A 17,987-nucleotide genomic window follows, 5' to 3' on the forward strand; every position below is an offset into this window, starting at 1 on the left:
AATAGAAGGTATTCTCCAGCACAGCTTTATCGTGGCACCCCAGAGGGTGGCTTCCTAGTGAGTCTTGCTGGCAACCCAGCAGATGACTTTCTGTTTCCAGCCTGTTTTTAGTGCTTCCTTGAACTTCTCTCCCATACAATATCTCATGGCCACACCCTCCTCAATAAGAAATCTAGGAGTAGAGTGAGGGTGCTCTCTTTTAAATTGGTTTCATCCCTGGCATTCTGTCTCAGCCATAGGGTGGTGGCTGCTTCGTATAGATGTTACCCGTGTATCCTGTGGGGCTCTCTATACCCCTTAGTAGTTCATCCCTTGTTACTAATAATTTTTATATGTAAAATTTCCTGTGCAAATAACTAGCGTGGTTTCTTTCTCCTGAATTAAGCCTGAATGAAACAAACCTGTAGCCTCCATGTGACTCTTACTTGCTAGAATATATGTCATTAGATATTCAGAATTTCACAGAAGCTAGGATGTTGTCTGCAAAATATTTTAATCATGTATATTAGTTACTCAGTTAAAAATCACCATGTGGACAAACTATTCTGTAGATTTGATATTTTCCTAATCCAACTACAGATAAATGGGGAAGCAATAGGTAGATGTAGAGTCATGGGGTAAGAAAAGCTTGGGTAATGGTTTCAGAGAATCAAAATAACACCCCATAAGAATAGCCCATTAAAGCAGAAAGTCTGGGAAGATTGGACTTTTAAGATGGTTTTGAGAGCAAGTTAGAGAGAAAGAAAATTTCCTACACACACGCACATGCGCGTACACACACACACACACACACACACACACACAATTATTACCATTTAAAATATCACGAAAGAGTTTCACAAAATGTGTACATGCACACACATACACACACTAGTAAAACATATAAAGAATTGAAGTTAAGTTACTTGGGGCCTGAATTACCCTTGGAAATGGAAATTTCTCATTTCACTTTAAATATGACAAAAATCTTACGGCTACTTACTTTTTAAAGGGCAAAATGGCACTTTTTTTGCAGCTAACAGTCTTAAAGATTGGGAAAGTATGTAAGGGGGGGAAAGTACAAGCAATTTAAAAAGTATATGAATTATTTTTGAACTATTTCAAATAAATGTGATATGATTTGCCACTTTACAGTGATCTAATTGTGTATTCAGGAATTCAAGCCAATTTCAAGGGATTATTCTATCTTTAGAACTCTCCTCTTTCACATGAAAAACTGAGAACAAAAGGGGCAGCCAGGTGAATAGTGTCTGCTAATCTAGATACTGGCTACTCAACCTTGGCATAAGGGTTAACTAAGGAAGACAATGTTTGAACACTTTAGCATACAGAAGCAAAGGTTCAGTGCATCTTTATTTTTCATCGATAAGCAGCTGGGCAGAAAATTAGCCAATTGAACTCCATCTGTCTCTTTCTTTTCTCATTAGGTTTTTGAGGAAACATAACATTTTTGCAACATATATATACTCCTTTGGCCTTTTAAAAGTGCATCAATTATCATAATGCAGAGGTATGATGAAAAATATTGTATGTCATGTCCAGAGGTTTGGGTATTTTTTCTAACGCTTGATTTATATTGATCTCTCCCAAACATAACCTAGATAAGCTTCTAAGAAAAATGCTATTTTTATGATATAATATGAACAGCATCAATAGTCATTTGTAAAACAGTTTTAAAAAGGTTAAGCACGTGTCTAGGCCTTATTATAGAAAAGGCAACATGAAGCATATAACCTTTTAAAAGACAAGGTCCCTGCATTTAAAGAGTCTCTGCTGACTGGGGTTGCCTAATACATATCTGACAAATTTTAATTCTTATAAGATTGTGGTAGGTATTATAATAGAGGAATAATCAAACCGTTAAGCACCTGGGTGGCAAAGATGATTAATTCTTCCCAAGGATACAAAGGAAATGAATTATGATGTGAAAAGTGATTAGGTCCCCCCCCCATATGTAGATGGTAGCAACAATTACCCAGTCAAAGAAAACTGTCTGAGAAAAATGTACAATATCTGGAGATAAGCCAATGATGTAGTTGGGTTAGAACATGAGGTATTGGGAGGGGAGGGAAGGAGAGACGCTACAAAAAAGTGAAGGGATTGATTCTTTGCTAAGGAATTCAAATCTCATTGTCTGTAAAGTGTTACTGCCAAAATGTTTCCAGTATGATTACATATTCATGTCTGTGTTTTAAAAGAATTATACCAGCCATATAAGGAGGGTATTTTGGAAAATGCACTGGTTCCTGGGAGCTTAATGGTAGGCCTTTGGTGTAACTTAGGGCCTGAACCACAACATGAATGGTGAGGAGGAAGCATAAGAGACAATTTCCAAAGACATTTCAAAGATACATTTGAGAGGACTTGGCTGATTAGATTTAAAGGGTCAGGAGAGGTCAGAGTCAAAGATGATGGAAGGTGCCTGCCTGTGTGACTGGGAGGAGAGTGGCCCCATTACGGGAGCAAGGGAACACAGAGGAGCAGCAGCTTTAGGGCGGGGGTGGAGAGATAATGAGTCCAATTTGGAGCTTCTTGGGTTTTGAGTGTCTGTGGGCCAGGCAGGCTTCATATTTTCTAAAAATAAAAGGGCTTTAGGGGCAATCATCAAAAATAATTGTAATATTAAAATATAATTTATAAATGTCACGCTAATGTAAAAATATTTAGCGATGCACATCATTAGCTCACAAACCATGCTATTTCCAAGAGGCCTATGTATGCACATTAGGTCTAAGGTGTAAAAGTCCCTCCATTAGAGAATGAGGCCTAGACAATTACATTTGATTTGACCTACCTCCTTGTACATTTTGGAGACACAAATTAAAGAAAGAAAATATTTTTTTTCTTATTTTACTAACAAATATTTGGGATCTCTCTTATCTATAGATAATTGGATTTTTAAAAAGTAGGAGTTAGACATTAAGTCATTGTGCAGAGAATCAAGTGGTTTGGCTTTAACTAATGGAAATAGAATAAACTATATATAATTTTTAGTAAAGAATATCTCTCCTGAAATGCCTGAAATCAAACAAGTGTTCTTAGGCATTCAGTTAAGTTACTGTATTAAACCTTCTCCAATTTAGACTATTAAATATTTGGATTAGATTGCAGAACAAAACAAACAACAGGACTGGTACTAAGTTTCAAATCTATTTTATACAATACTTTTGAATTTTATTAAATCAAAGATACTTTAGCAATTAGAATCACAGATAAGATGTTAGTAGGAAGTCTGTAAGGCATACTGTCAGACTTTTACATGTTTGGGAGTTAGATACTAGCTGTTAGTATTTTAAAGTCTGTTTTCTCACATGTTCTTAACTTCAGGAAGTACAAAAATCTCTAGAATATTCTGCTAATTTTATAGAAACAGTAATCAGCAAATCATCCCAACTGACTAGTACTTTTCTCTCATTATTAAAATTTTTTGACGCAAATAGAATGCTTGGGGAGCAGCACACATCAGCATGGCTGTTAAATGCGCTCTCTTTTGACATTTCTAATGCCCTAGTTTTACCAATGCTGACTTTTAGGGCTTACCCCTTAGCTTTAGCACAATAAGCTTATCCCAGGTAATTATTTTGCTCATCCCAGCACATAAGATTTATAAGAATCTAAAACTTGAACCTAAATTGGCTATGCGCAGCATTTTCCCTTCCTTACAAATCCAGGAATTCCTAATATGCCATCACAAATTTTATACATATTTTGGGTGGCAAATAGCAATGCACATTTCATATGTATCATCACAGTTTAGAAAGATTTTCACATATTTTTGTCATTCGATATGTTCTATGGCCCCCAAATGGTTACCTGAGAGGTATTATTTGACCACATCTACAGAAGAGAAAATGGTATCATGATTTACTTAAAGTGATGTTGCTAGCAAATGACAGAAATAACATTGGGATTCAGAACCTCAAATTATGTTTCTTTATCTAAAATATACTTCTCAGACTTGCAGACTTTGTAGCATCCCCGAGTGGCCTAGGAATGGTGGTAGTAGAGAAAGCTTTCTCACTGAAGGTTTGCTGTTTGTCCCTGATACTGTACTTTGAACACCTCTCTGTCCAGTAAACTTAAGGCAAGAATTCCCAGTAAAATAGTTAAAAGATGCTGAGCTCTTGGGATACACATATTATTTATAATATGCTTCTTGTATAAATAAGTGCAGCTTCTCTGTGTAGATTGTAAAGTTTACAGTCAATGTTTAAAGTTTAAACTTTAAACTCATTACAGAAGAGTCTTGAACTTTTGAAGAAGCTCTTCCTGTCAGCAAAGAAAGTTTGTCTCGGTGTCAAAGGGAAGGGGAATAACTGCTCCAGATGCATGAGATAGAGCACCTACAGGAGCACCATAGGGTGCAGAGCAGGAACGTAAAGCTGCAAAGAAGCAGGTGCATGTGGATAGCTAAGCCAGCTCCATTTGTGTGTACTAGGCTGGGAATTTACGTGGGCAGAAAACTACCATCTCTCTCATTTTTTTTTTTAATTGTTGACAACCTGACAGATGCCTCACATTTCTCTCCCCAGTTGGCCCAGCCTCCTCGCCCCCGACCCACTCCTTCACAACCATCTCTTTATTTACTTTTTTTGTCCTGTTTTCTTATGTGCCCTCACTTCCAATGAGAAACTCTTAGGGAAAAGAAAGAGAAAACATTCTTCCTCATCAACCGTGTTTAGTGTAAACAGACAAACCGTACTGGATAAATATTGCAGCTTAATTAAAAGACTTTTATGACAAACTCTGAAATTCCCCATGGAAGGTAGTGACATTGCTCTAGGCAAAACTAACTTCCTTAGAAAGCTTTTAACTGGAGGAGATACGCTTCTATAAACTGAAGAAAGGTGGTCTCTGCTCTTCCTTTGGTGACAGATTGGGATCTCTCCGAGGTAAAAATGTACACAATATCCAGGGTACTACCTCTGGTAATTATTGCCAAATCTCAGAGGCCCTTCTATATCCATGTTTATGTTTTCTTTTAGTTTATTAGAAAAACATATGGGAAGCTACATAACCTATATTTCTGGTCTGAATTCAAATATTAACTTCATTCCTTTTTAGTTGTAAAATTTAGGCTCCTCATTTAACCTCCCTCAACTTTGGTTTATTTATCTCTAAAATATCACTATAAGTGCTCACACCTCATAGGGCTGTAGTGAGTATTCCATGAGATAATGAATGTAAAGCATTTACCATGGTTAGATTGTTTTGTTATTGTTAATATCATTCATTTTATTAATTTCATTCTTATCCTGTGACATTTTGTTGCTAGTATAGACAAGTTTTAAAAATATGTAAATTCTAATCTCTGATCTCCATGTCATGTACCTAAAATAACACAGAATGTATCTTCTCTTGTGTCATTTCAGTTTTGTATACCAAAGTTTGCAATGCAATACAATGACTTTATGACCAAGTGGTCTATTGTACTTTTATAATCCATAAACCAAATTAAAACTGATTATGGATCAATGAATGAATTCATTTATGCTTATTAATGTGTTTTGTTCACTGCTGTTTGCCTAAAGCTTAAGACAGTATAAATATTTATTAATGATTGAATGAAATTCTAAGTGCCTTTATCTTGTACATGTATCTTATAAAACCTGTTTTACACATATAGAAATGAATTTAATGATACTTCTAGATTCTAAATCTATGGATTTTCTGACATATATTTACCTGTTTGTAATACTAAGCTAGTTTAGTATTTTTAACTTCCTAATCATATGTCCAAACTAAGAGTGGTTCCCAACGTCATAGATTCCTATATGTTATATAGCAATGGTTAAATATTCATATATTGTTGATGAAATAACTAAATTTAAATATTTGAGTAGAATAAACCAAGGTTGTTAGCACCAGAGTTTGGATCTTTTCACCATATCATATTACTATCTGAGTAATATGTGGTCTGTGGTTTGATGAGTATAAGTAAAAGTAGACTTAGGTTTTTAGACATGTCCAGACCCAGCCTGGTTAACTGTCATACATGTGTTAATTATTTTAGCACTTCACATCTTCAAAGACTCATGCTCTTTCCATCGCTTGACCCAGCCACCCTAAGGGAGTCACCTCCCCTCATACAGTCACAGGATGGCGGTAGCAAAACCATCACATGAGTGTCACAAGAATGTTCCCTGAAAAGAAGACCTTGCCATGCTCTATGTCTCTTTTAAATAATAAAGAAATGTTGTCCTAAAGACCCCCAGCAGACTTCTTTTAATAGATTATTGCCAGAATTATGTCACACAAATCAATCAATGGCAAGGAGAATGGGATTATCACGCTTGACTAACATCATCAGTATTTACTCCCAAGGAACACTAACTGAGATAATATAAGCAGCTTCCTCAGTACTGTCCTTTAGCAAAGAATGTCAGCATGCAGCAAACGTGCAGGATTATCACTATTAGTCAAGAAACAGGATTAGCAGCATATGCTGTGGAATTATGAAGGTATCCACCAGAAGAAACAAAACTGGTCTTGATAAAACATGGTTTCCTCTGTGAATTGTGACTGGAATAGAAACGAGGAGATCATTTATTTTTAATTTTATTTAATGTACCATTGTAATTGTTTTTGTATTTCTAGTTGTTAATTTTATCATATTGAAGCCATTATTCTATTATATTTATTATTATAAATACCAGAGCCATTAATTTTAAACTTGGATATATTATTTTATTACTGAGTCCTCTTTGTGTGCCATATTTAAAGATATTTTTATCATTTATTCAATCAAAGTATTTATTAAGGATCTCTGATGAACTAAGTAAAAATAGAGACTCATAACTTTTCAAAGGGGCTGCCTGTACTGTGGTGACGATAAAGTGTGGTTCTCTAATAAACATCTAAAAATTTTGGTTGGGGAAAATGGCAATTTATTTTATCATTGTTTTATTGTGCCATTGTAACACTACTTTTTGAAAAACTGACTACAGATTTTATGAAATAAACTATAAACATAAGTAATTTGGGAGTTTCAAATTTACCTACTTGTCAGCTTGGTCTTCTTTTTGTGGCAAAAATGAATTATGTCATTTGATAAAATAATAAAAGAATTAACCTTCACAATTATATTCTCAATAAAATAAATTTTCTTAAGAATTCAAGGTATTTTATCTATGGCTATATAACTTTATACATAAATAAACTCTTTGAAATTCACCTGTTAATGTAGCACAATGATAAACAGCACCAGCTTCAAAGTCAGATAGTCTATGTTCTCATTCTTATACTCTTGGCTTTTCTACTTAGACTTTGCATGGTTTTGAAAATGGGGCTAAATTGTTTAAATCTCACTTTCCTCATCTGTAGAAAGGAATCCTAATAATCCCTTCCAAAGTAGGGTTGTTGTGAGAATTAGATGGGATAATGCAGTAAATAGTTTAGTACTGAGCTTGACACATAGTGAGAAGTCACTAAATATAAACTGTTATTATTAGTGTAGGCATTTCCCAGGGAGTAAATGATAGCTAGTGTGGTTGTTTTCATCTGTATTTCAGATTGTATATTCTCATAGAAACAAAGTCCCATCGGTAGCTAGTTGTTTGGGGTTTTCCTTAAACACCATTTGTTCTAAAAATGAATGTCAAGATCATATTGGTACTATATGTCTTTGTTCTTTTTTTAATACTAAGTATTTTATTTGTATGCTGCTGCCAGTGTATATAAAATAATCATTCTTGTGAAATAGAAATTCATGAAAATTCCGAGAGGTAGATGTTAAGGACTGACAAAAGCAGAGAAGTTTGTAGAGTATGCCACATGTTATAGGGCAAGCTTTTTGTTGAGACTTCAGATTTAGCTCTTTGCTCTCTTTGAACATTCGCCGGTTCAAGAAAAGTGGTTTAGAACACCTTCAAAATTCACTTTACTACAAAAAGGAACAAACTTTCTGGGGTCTGAAGGGATTGGTACTTGAAGGTACTCCAGTCAACAGGTGGTCATGTTGAGAATTCTGCAGACAGAATTGTTACAAATCTGCAGCTGCCTGGGAAACCACACGGTTGAGCCCGGCCTCCAGCAGAGCTGTTGGACCACTTTCTTCATAGCGGTGACGCTGGAGGAACCAGACATGGTGCACGCGAGTGCCGGGCAGATTGGTCGGTAGCGGGTCGCGAGTCCACGGGGGCCAGACGGCGGGGCCTATGCCTTTGTTCTTGATCCTGAAAATTGCCTCATTTGGGGGAAAGGAGGAGGAAGAGGGATAACAGGAAATGGAGAAGGGTGGGGAAAATAAAAGTTTTCCATTCCTTCCTGGTACACTATTATATAATTCTGGAGAACAGGTTGCAGTAAGTGAAACTTCCTTTGCCACCCTTATACATCCTCTTTCATGAAGGCTCACAAAGAAAGTTTTCACATCTGCAGCATAGACACTCTCTAAAAGAATTAAGATTTTTCAAAGCAATTCCATAACAGCAATAGAAACCTTAGGGAGTGATAAAATAGGAAAATAAAAGGCTTATTTATTTATTTTTTTGCTTGTATTTATCTCTAACTTGAATGTTAGCTTTCATGTGGGATGTTTTTGCATTGGAGACTTCCTATACCTAAATTTATAAAGTTGTATGCATGGTGTGTATTTGTGTGTGTTCTTATATTTCAAAAGCATCTCAGGTCCCTTGTGAGAAAGGTATCCTGAAGTCATTTTCATCCATATAGTTTATAATAGAGCTATCTTGAATATACTTAAGTGGAGAAAATATATTTGCTTAGGTAGATGTTCAATTATTTTTATAAAAATTTCATGTGGAGCCTTTTCTTCTCTTAATCTGCTGGCACACAAAGGAGGAAAAAAAAGAAGCATGTGACTTACAAATTGAATGCAGAGAGGAAATCCATGCAAAATAAGAATAGAAATTACAGTCTCGCATAGTAACTTTCTACGTGTGGAATAAATGTTGTCCTGAATGTGTATTTTTCCAGATTGAACCTTTTGGCTTTCATTCTGTTTATTGGACTGAATGTTCATTTGCCAGGGGGTGGGGGAAATACCCATAAAGAAAACAGGTATTTGCTGGAGTTGTCAGTTCCTTGTTCGTTACTCAATCTACTTCCTGTTGTTCTTCTTCCCCAGATGGAGACCTTTGCCATAATGCCCCTTAAGGAGACTCTTCTCAAGGAGGCTCTGTAAGAGGATCTAACCAATTTATAAGGGAGATTATGTCTTGCCCTGGCCCTATCTTCCTCTTTTTAACCACCAACCCAATTCTCGTCTGCTGCTTGCTGTCTTTCCAGAGATCAAGAAACACTTTTTTCCTTCCCCCATGCATGCCTTCCTTTACTCCATACATTGTCAGGGCTGGAGGTGGGTATAATACTCACCCAGCTGAAATTGACCTAGAAACTGCTAATTTAGGATCAGAAAGAGGACAAAGCACATTGTGCTAGTGGGCATCTTAGAGTCTTTCTCTTTCCTCTGAAGACCTTCATTTGGCCCTAGGAACTATTCCGCAAAGAGTAATGCATGCCTGAAACTACAGTCTGGATTTATAAATCCCAAAATATTATACACAAGGTCATGGAACAAAAATCCTGCATGGACATATAAAAGACTTTGGCTTTATCTGTTTTTAAAAAATTAACCTTTCTCTCATAGACAGCTGGAATTTCTATCAGTTATACTTAACTAAGGTATTTTGTATGCAATTGCCACATTACCCCACTCAAATAAGAGACGCCATCAATTCATTCTGTAGCCTCCAGTTGTTTCTGTCGCAAAAATAGGACCCTAGGCTGCTTTTCCTTCCTTTTAACAAGTATTTGTTAATTTTTATAATTTGCACAGTTTAAAGAACAGCAGTTCTGTTTGTGTAAATCACAAGATTTAATTAGAGAAGAAGAATCCAAATGGTGCAAATAAAAGTCTGTGCCTAATAAAATATTAATTGCCTCTAAAAATACAATGGTGCTCTAGTATTCTATTATACTCCAGCGGAAAGTGCTGCCAGCCACAGTGCTGAGTGCCACAGCTCGCCTGCGCTCCTGGCAGCCTCGGAGAATAGTTTGTGACCCTGAAAGGCTGGGGGAACAACTGCCTTTGTTGCATCACTGATGAGGGTGCCTTTAGTCTTGTTTCTGCTGGGGTGTGGGACACGTACTGTTTGCTCATTATACAGCCTTCTCATCTTTGTACTCTTTGCCCCTTTTCCTACAAAATTCTGAAATCTGAAAGACTGTGAAGAATTTAATGTCTCAAGATTTTGTTAGGTGAGAATTTATTTGGGGGAAAGTGAATTAAAGGGAATGAAACGTTTGGTTAGGAGTTGTTTTAGTCTTGCCATTGAGGGGCTGTGCCACTCATGGATCCTGTGACCTGAGGTACATAGCTTCTCCTCATGGGACCTCTGATCCTTCATCTATAGGTTAAAGAAGGGAAAGAGCTCAAGGTCCCTTTGATTTCTAATCATTCTATTATTCTAGTTAGTATCTTTTTGCAAATCAGTTTTTAAAGAGAAGGTCAGTGTAGAACAAAATAAGTGATACATTATTTGGTAATTACATATATTTCCTAGAGTGTACAATAATATATATAAGATCTAAAGTAATATAATTTTCAATAGGGTTTTATAGTTTCAAAGGTCTGTTTCATATATATTATTTATTTGATTATAAAACTTGTTCTAAGAATGTCTTAAGATCTAGTAGTATAAAGCTTGATGCTGAACTTGTATTGTTAGTATTGTTATTAGCATGAATAGATTTACTTTTCATAAAGAAAATAAACACAGAAACTTAAATTAAAAATTGAAGTCCATATTAGATTCCTATGTTATATAATAAGTTTATTTTAATTTCTACCATCTGGGGAAAGGGTAGACTTACATGGTGACCAGTGGTTTCTTGAAATAAATGCCTTTTCATGTTGGCATGGCGTGCGCAGGGGGGATGGGGACCCATTGGACCTCAGTCTCTGCTTGAGCTCCTCAAAGTGAAGCCGACGGATTCATCCCCAGGCCCCACTGCATCCTCCCATTAGAGTGCTGGGGGAGAACTCTCACTCAGGGAAGGGACCGGCCCGAAGTAAAAGCAGAGGAAACTCACACCAGATTCCTGTCCTTCTGTCTTCCAGAAGAACCTAGAAGCAAAGATCACCAGCATGTGAGGAAAACAAGCAACATGGGGGAGAAATACCAAATGAACAAACAAAAATTCCATAACTGTTTATATAACACAAATAGTTTTAGAGATGTCTTAGTTATATTCTCAGAGATATTTAAAAAGTTATCAGGATATTGAAAAGGATAAAAGAACACAAAAAGCTCTTACATTAAACATATAAAATGAGAAATGAAAATAAACCGATAGAACAAGAAAACATTAATAGTGAATATTCATATAGCACGTGTGCAGGCCCCGTTTCATGTACCTTATGTGTATCATATTATCTAATTCTTTCAACAGCACTGAGAAGGGCATACTATTAGTGCCTTTTATAGATGAGAAACCTGAAGTACACATTGACTAAATAACTAACACATATTTCTCAGAGACTAAGTGGCAGAACTGAAATATAAGCCTAAGTAATCTGCCTCCAAAGGCCTGGCAATTACACATTCAACTCTATTTCTTCCCCAAAGACAGGAAAATAAAGAAAACACGATTTTAAATTGTTACAGAGGGAGGGAAAAGCAAAATGTCATCTAAAGGTTAGTAAAAACCAGAAAGGCATCAGCCTTTCTTTCAACTATATTATACTCCAGAAAGCAATAAGGTACTTACATTCTGAGATCAAATAATTTTTAATCAAGATTTTATATTAAATCTAGTCATCAACCATCAGTGAGGAGAGATTAAAGGCCTTTTATGACATTCAAGGACTAGGGAAATTGATGTCTCCAAAAACCTCACTCAGGAAGTATCTGGAAGTGTTCACCTTCAAAATGGAGAAGGACAAAAAAACAAAAAAATGCACAAGATTGAGGAGACATCTAACACAACTCGGGGGTGGGGGGGAGGAGAGGAAGAAAGAAAGGAATTCCTGGGAGGCTACTATGCAGCAGTCTATGAAATAAATTAGTTCCAATGGGAGCAGGAAGTAAGAGGCTCTGGATAGTGATATGCAGGAAAGATAAAACAAAAAGTTGGAGTTGTTCTGGAAAAAGTGAAAGTATGAAGGTATAAAATACTATAGAGTAAAAATCATTGTAGCAGATGTCAGAATAGCAGAAATAAGTCCACTGTGTCTGAAACATAAAGTAAATTCTTAGAAATAGAAGGAGTATAAGAAAATGCAATACATTTGATGATGTTCAGAACATTTGATTTAGAATCCCCCAGGAGTGATGAAACTGGGCCCACTCATCCCAGCACCACTGCTGAGGCCAGCACTGGGCAACCTATACAGAGTTATCACTGAGTTCTCATTCGTACTGATTCTCAAATTTAGTGTCAATTGGTATCCACAGAAGATTTCGACCTGGTTACAGTTTAGATTGTAAATATGACCTGCATGGATGGCCTGGATATTACCATGTAGCTGAGAAAAGATGAAATAAAACAGAGGATTAGGAAAAGCTGTGGAAAATATAGAAGACACTTACCTGACAAAATGGAGACTCAAGATACTTTTCAAAGTTATTGAAAGTAGAAACTGGGGTTTAAAAGTTAACTAATCAGAGAATTTAAACTAAAACTGATTTCATGTTTATCACAAAAGGAAGAGGAAGAGGAAAGTGCAAGTGAACTAAATTTTCATGTGGCACAAGAGCAAGTAGATATTGTCCACTTTGATGTTTACAGATGTAAGTACAATAAGGTCAAAAAAACATTCCCTGAAAGACTAAAGGGAGTGGAACTAAAGGTGGTAAGGGAGATAATTGGGATCATTAGTTTTCACCAAAGTTTCTGTACTCTCTGTTACCCTGTTACATATATTATTTTTAAATATTATAATATTTTGAGAAGACCTATGCGAATTTTAATTTTCTAGTTTTCTAAATTTAAGGGCTTTTTAATGGGTCAATATGTTATCAAGGTTAAAAATAGGACAGAAAATATGTTTCCATCAATATAATCAGAATGTCCTGTTCCTTTGAGAGTTGTCAGCGTACCCCATGGATAAATTCCCAAAGTGACCAATGATGAAGGGGCAAGTGTTTCTTTATGATTTGGGTCAATATGTTATAATTTTTGTAATATCTGAGTAATCATGGTATAGAAGACCCATGCATAATAGAGTAAATGAAAAGACAAGTTTTTATCTTTTAAAAATTACCAGTTATAAATAAAAGGCTAAATGTTTACAATTGAAGGCGTTTATTTCTTTTAGTCTTGAGTGTGTGCTAACAAAGAATACGAAGATACAAATCTTTTTTAAAAATATATTTTATTGATTTTTTACAGAGAGGAAGGGAGAGGGATAGAGAGTTAGAAACATCGATGAGAGAGAAACATTGATCAGCTGCTTCCCGCACACCCCCCACTGGGGATGTGCCCGCAACCAAGGCACATGCCATTAACCGGAATCAAACCCGGGACCCTTCAGTCCACAGGCTGACGCTCTATCCACTGAGCCAAACCCGTTAGGGTGAAGATACAAATCTTGACTAATTATAGTGTGATATTGGCCAAAGTACTCTACCATTTTTGTGATTCGTTGTTCTCATTCATATGAAACCAAAAAATAAATAAAAAGAAGAAAATAGAAGAAGAAGAGGGAAAAAGAGAAAGAGAAAAGGCAGGCAGGAAGAAAAGAAGGAAGGAAGGAAGGATTTTGACTGGTTGATTCTAAAGTTCTATTATTTTGAATGCAAAAGATGTTTTACTTTGAACTGAGGTGATAGTATAGTTGTAGAGATAGGTGGAGAACTTAGAAAGTTTCAAGCCTGAGAAAATTATATATATATCATAGATCTTTAGGAAATAGGAAGTCCTTGAAGGCTCAAGAAGTAGGTGGAAGGATTAAATCAGTTACTAATTATAGCCAAGAGAAACAAAGCAGAGAATGCTTGAATGCACTGGTAATTTACTAATTCATCAAAAATATTATAAACTCCAAGCTATAACCAAAGTACTTTGCTGGAAGCTTTATGGATTCTAAGAGACATATAAGATACAGGTCCTGATTTAAAGACATTTACACCTAGATAAGGAGATAAGGCATGCTTCCTGCAAGTTTAAACTTATGAGAATACAAATACATCTGCCAAATATATTGAAGACTGTGCAGTTTTGGCTTTCAGAACAAAGACCACTTTTGTCTGCTGTAATGAGAGAAGATTTTACAGGGCATAAGGAGCTTGAGATGGGGTTTAAGGGAAGCTGAGAAAAATAAGTTTGCGATGAGGCAAAAGAGAAGTTAGTGAGGTAGAGATAATAATTCATCCTACCTTCAGAATTTCACATGAGATTGACTGAGACACTATCGAAACGTTATAGTAACCAGCCTCTCTCTCTCTCTCTCTCTCTCTCTCTCTCTCTCTCTCTCTCTCTCCCTCTCTCTCTCTCTCTCTCTCTGGCTAACTAAGACAATGAACTTGAGTGGGAAGGTAATTGCCTTAATGTTATCTTTCAGGAAAGCTGAGTCACTTTGTTTAACTGAGAAGTAGTACTGTGTTTTTTTTTGTCAATGGAGACTTTTTTCAGTCTTATGACTTACTGCCGGGGGTCCAGAAGTAGTTGGGTTTTCCAAACCCATAAGGCTCTTCTAGATCTCTGGCCCTCCATTTTCACCATCTCCTTCTTGGATAGCTTGTTAAAGCTAGGCACTAGTTAGTGGCTGACACCCTGGCTCTTTTCAGCACTTCTTCTAGAGCTACTTGCTCAACAGGCAAAATATGCCTTCAAGTTATCATAGACAGATATTTTTACTGCACAAGTATCTGTAGTCTTGCAGTCTCAAATACCAAGTGTAGTATAACTTGCTGCTGACTGCTCTTTTGTTTTGGCAGCTCTACCTTGCAATGACACTCCCTGTAATAAATGTGTCCATATTGGCCATTTCTCTTTTCCAACCATCAGGAAGAATCACATGTGGTCACGTCTACACGAACTGCATATTCTTTCTGCTACATTCCTAGGGTTAGAACTATCACACAGTCATCCCAAAGGATGGGGAGGTTGGGAGGCCAAGCCTCGCTGTGTGCCCAGGAATAGGAAATCCACTGAATGATCCACCCACCAATACCTGGCATAACTGAAGACAGTGCGTGATGGGTTGACATTGCCTGTCACAGGTGAAGGTTTGGCCTGGGAGTTTTTGTGTCGTGTATTTTCCATCCTGTCATCATCTATGCCCTTAGAGGTAATTGTTAGCTAATATTTTTAAAGGTTTATAAATGGTTCTTTTTTTCTTCAAATATATGTTTGTTTCAATAGATTAGTCTCCATCTGTTCTTAATAACCCTCCTTAATAACACATTCCAAAAACTTTTGGCTCAAAATGACAGTTTAAAATTTAAAACAGGCACAAGAGCATCTTCTATTTAAAAAAAGAAGAAAAAAAAGCCCAGTTTCAGACTATCCCTCACTTTAATATTCTGCTGTCTGTCCTCTAATTCCACAGTGCCCAACTATTTCAGAAGCAATATAATCTTCAGTTTACTTCAAATTTCTAAGCTTTCCCTAGGGCTTCTTTGTCTCCAGGGGGCAGGGGTAACTAGGAACTTTGGTTTGATGCTCTCCACTTGGTTAGAGTTCACAGAGGGGAGAAATTGCCCTGTGTAGGGACTGCACTCCCAAGACTTGTCGCTGAATATAAAATAACTCGGGCCTTTAGGGCTAATGGTAACATTAGAATCACTTGAGTCTCAGGTAAAAACATTGTAATTAAAAAGGAAATAGAGTTTGAGATATAGCTGAACTTTATTATATAAAAGCACAGCATGGCATTTCCCTCTTAACCTTGGAGCCAAGTCTCTGAAGGTGCTGGAGTTCTTGATACTCAGAAAATACCTTGATGAGAAAAGGGAGTGAAGTGGGGAGGGGGGTGTTAAATAGACCACTGTCAGAGTTCTGCCCTAAATTCTATTAGATAATTAAAGTCTGCTTGACACCTATTTCAAGTTTCTCTACTTTTGTTTCATCTTAGTTCAATTTTCTTCTCACCAGTTCCTGGGCAAGAAGACATTGGCCTCAGTTCCTTCATCGCTGTGAAGTCATCCTTCCTTAACTTACTGAATTCTCCCCAATTCCCTCATCTGAAGTGGAGCCAAGCAGGCAGAGCAAAGCATCTTTAGTTTCTGTTTTATTTTTATACCTAAAATGGTCTGGCCTAGTAGCTATGTTTTCTTATCCCGTCTTTGTGACAGGTTAAAGTAAACATACTGCATCTGATAAAGGTCCCAGAGCAAGCCACAGTGCGCCCCAAACCTTTCCAACTACCCATGCAGTTAAAAATCCAGGTAAGACCCTTAGCCTCCTCTTTAAATCCTGAAGGGCTTAGGGACCCAGCCTCCTCAGAAACAGCCTACTGTAGTCACCCTTCTTTTCTATTTTCATACACCGCTTTCTCTCAGCAGTTGTTTATTTCTAAGATTAAATTGAAAAGACCTCAAAGAAGTCACTGGGAAATGAAAACCCAAGAGTATAGACCTCTCACTTCCCACCTGAGTCTTGCTATGATAATTCACACCATGGCACACAAAGCTTTCTTATCAACAGGCTCACTAGCTTGGCATCTAAAGCCTGCCAGTGCCTGCTTCCATCCCCCACCTCCACATTCACATGATTTAAATGGAGTAGAGCCCGGGAGAAATTCATTGACCCTTGTTGCATAATACTTACATGTTGCTCTGATCTCAGAGCTATGCTGAGTGTATAGCAATATTATAATCTTAATAAACACCACACAGTTCTGTGCAGGATGTGTGCAATTGGAAATGGCAGGGACCTTCAATGTATCTGCCTATTAGTCCCTTTGACAAGAGAGACCTGGGGCCCTTGGTATCTCACACCTGCCACAGCTGCTCAGGTGCTCCATAGTGATGAGTGCTCACCTGCGAATTCCCTTGCATTGGTGGTTTGCATTTCTCTTTGTGGAACTTCTGTCCTAGTTACCTCACCTCTATCCCAAAACTCACTGGGCCAGAACCACTTGTTCTTTTTTTCTTTTTTTTCAAATATATTTTATTGATTTTTTACAGAGACAAAGGGAAAGGGATAGAGAGTTGGGAACATCGATGAGAGAGAAACATCGACCAGCTGCCTCCTGCACACCCCCCGCTGGAGATGTGCCCGCAACCAAGGTACATGCCCTTGACTGGAATCGAACCTGGGACCCTTCAGTCCGCAGGCCGATGCTCCATCCACTGAGCCAAACCAGTTACAGCTTGTTCTTTGTTTTTGTGCACCTGGTGTTAAGGGAGTAAGAAACAGGGAGGCATACTTACACTTAGGACATCAATCTTGAAAGAGTACACTGCTGCTGAACGCCTTTGACGGCTAATGGAGGGTTTCCTTTCACTCAGATGGTCTGGGAGCTGGTGAATCACAGATGTGGTTCAGACCCTGGACTCTATTATGGCTTCTGTCTTCTCCATGCTATTATTTGGTGGCTAATACATAGAGCAATCCCTTTGCAGAACATGTACATGTAGGGAAATTTTATGAAGCAATGAAAAGAGTTTCAAGTCCTCTCAGAAAGTCCACAGGGTTCAATGAAAATAGAATCTAATCAACTTGTAAAAATTGAAATCCCATACCTATTGCATGACTTGATTTGATTTGAGGTATCTTCTTTTTGATCCCCAAGCAATAAAATGAGTTGACTATATCTCCAGTTGCATTCTCTGCATCTGTGCCTGCTTTGTTCAGGCTCCCCCTCTTCATCCTTAGCCTTCTTCTTTCAGGCTTCTGGTTCTGAAAACTTCCTAACTTCTCGATGGCGCACGTATAATTCATCATGACTGTGGCGATCAGGGCTTTTCTGCTAACAGGAAATGGAAGAAAAGCAGTTCTTTTTGCTTCTCTCCTATTTATGATAGGCACTTCTCTGCCCATCCTTTTTCATGTTCTCTTTTCCCTGAATCTCATAA

General features: G+C 37.2%; 1 pseudogene; it reads right to left on the reverse strand.

Annotated features, from left to right (window-relative positions):
• Positions 1 to 7,833: 7,833 nt before the first annotated feature.
• On the reverse strand, positions 7,834 to 8,124 carry LOC118677368 (annotated as a pseudogene).
• Between the last annotated feature and the right edge of the window lie 9,863 nt (positions 8,125 to 17,987).

Source organism: Myotis myotis, unplaced genomic scaffold, assembly GCF_014108235.1.
Source record: "Myotis myotis isolate mMyoMyo1 unplaced genomic scaffold, mMyoMyo1.p scaffold_m19_p_2, whole genome shotgun sequence".
In the NCBI taxonomy this organism is placed as follows: domain Eukaryota; kingdom Metazoa; phylum Chordata; class Mammalia; order Chiroptera; family Vespertilionidae; genus Myotis; species Myotis myotis.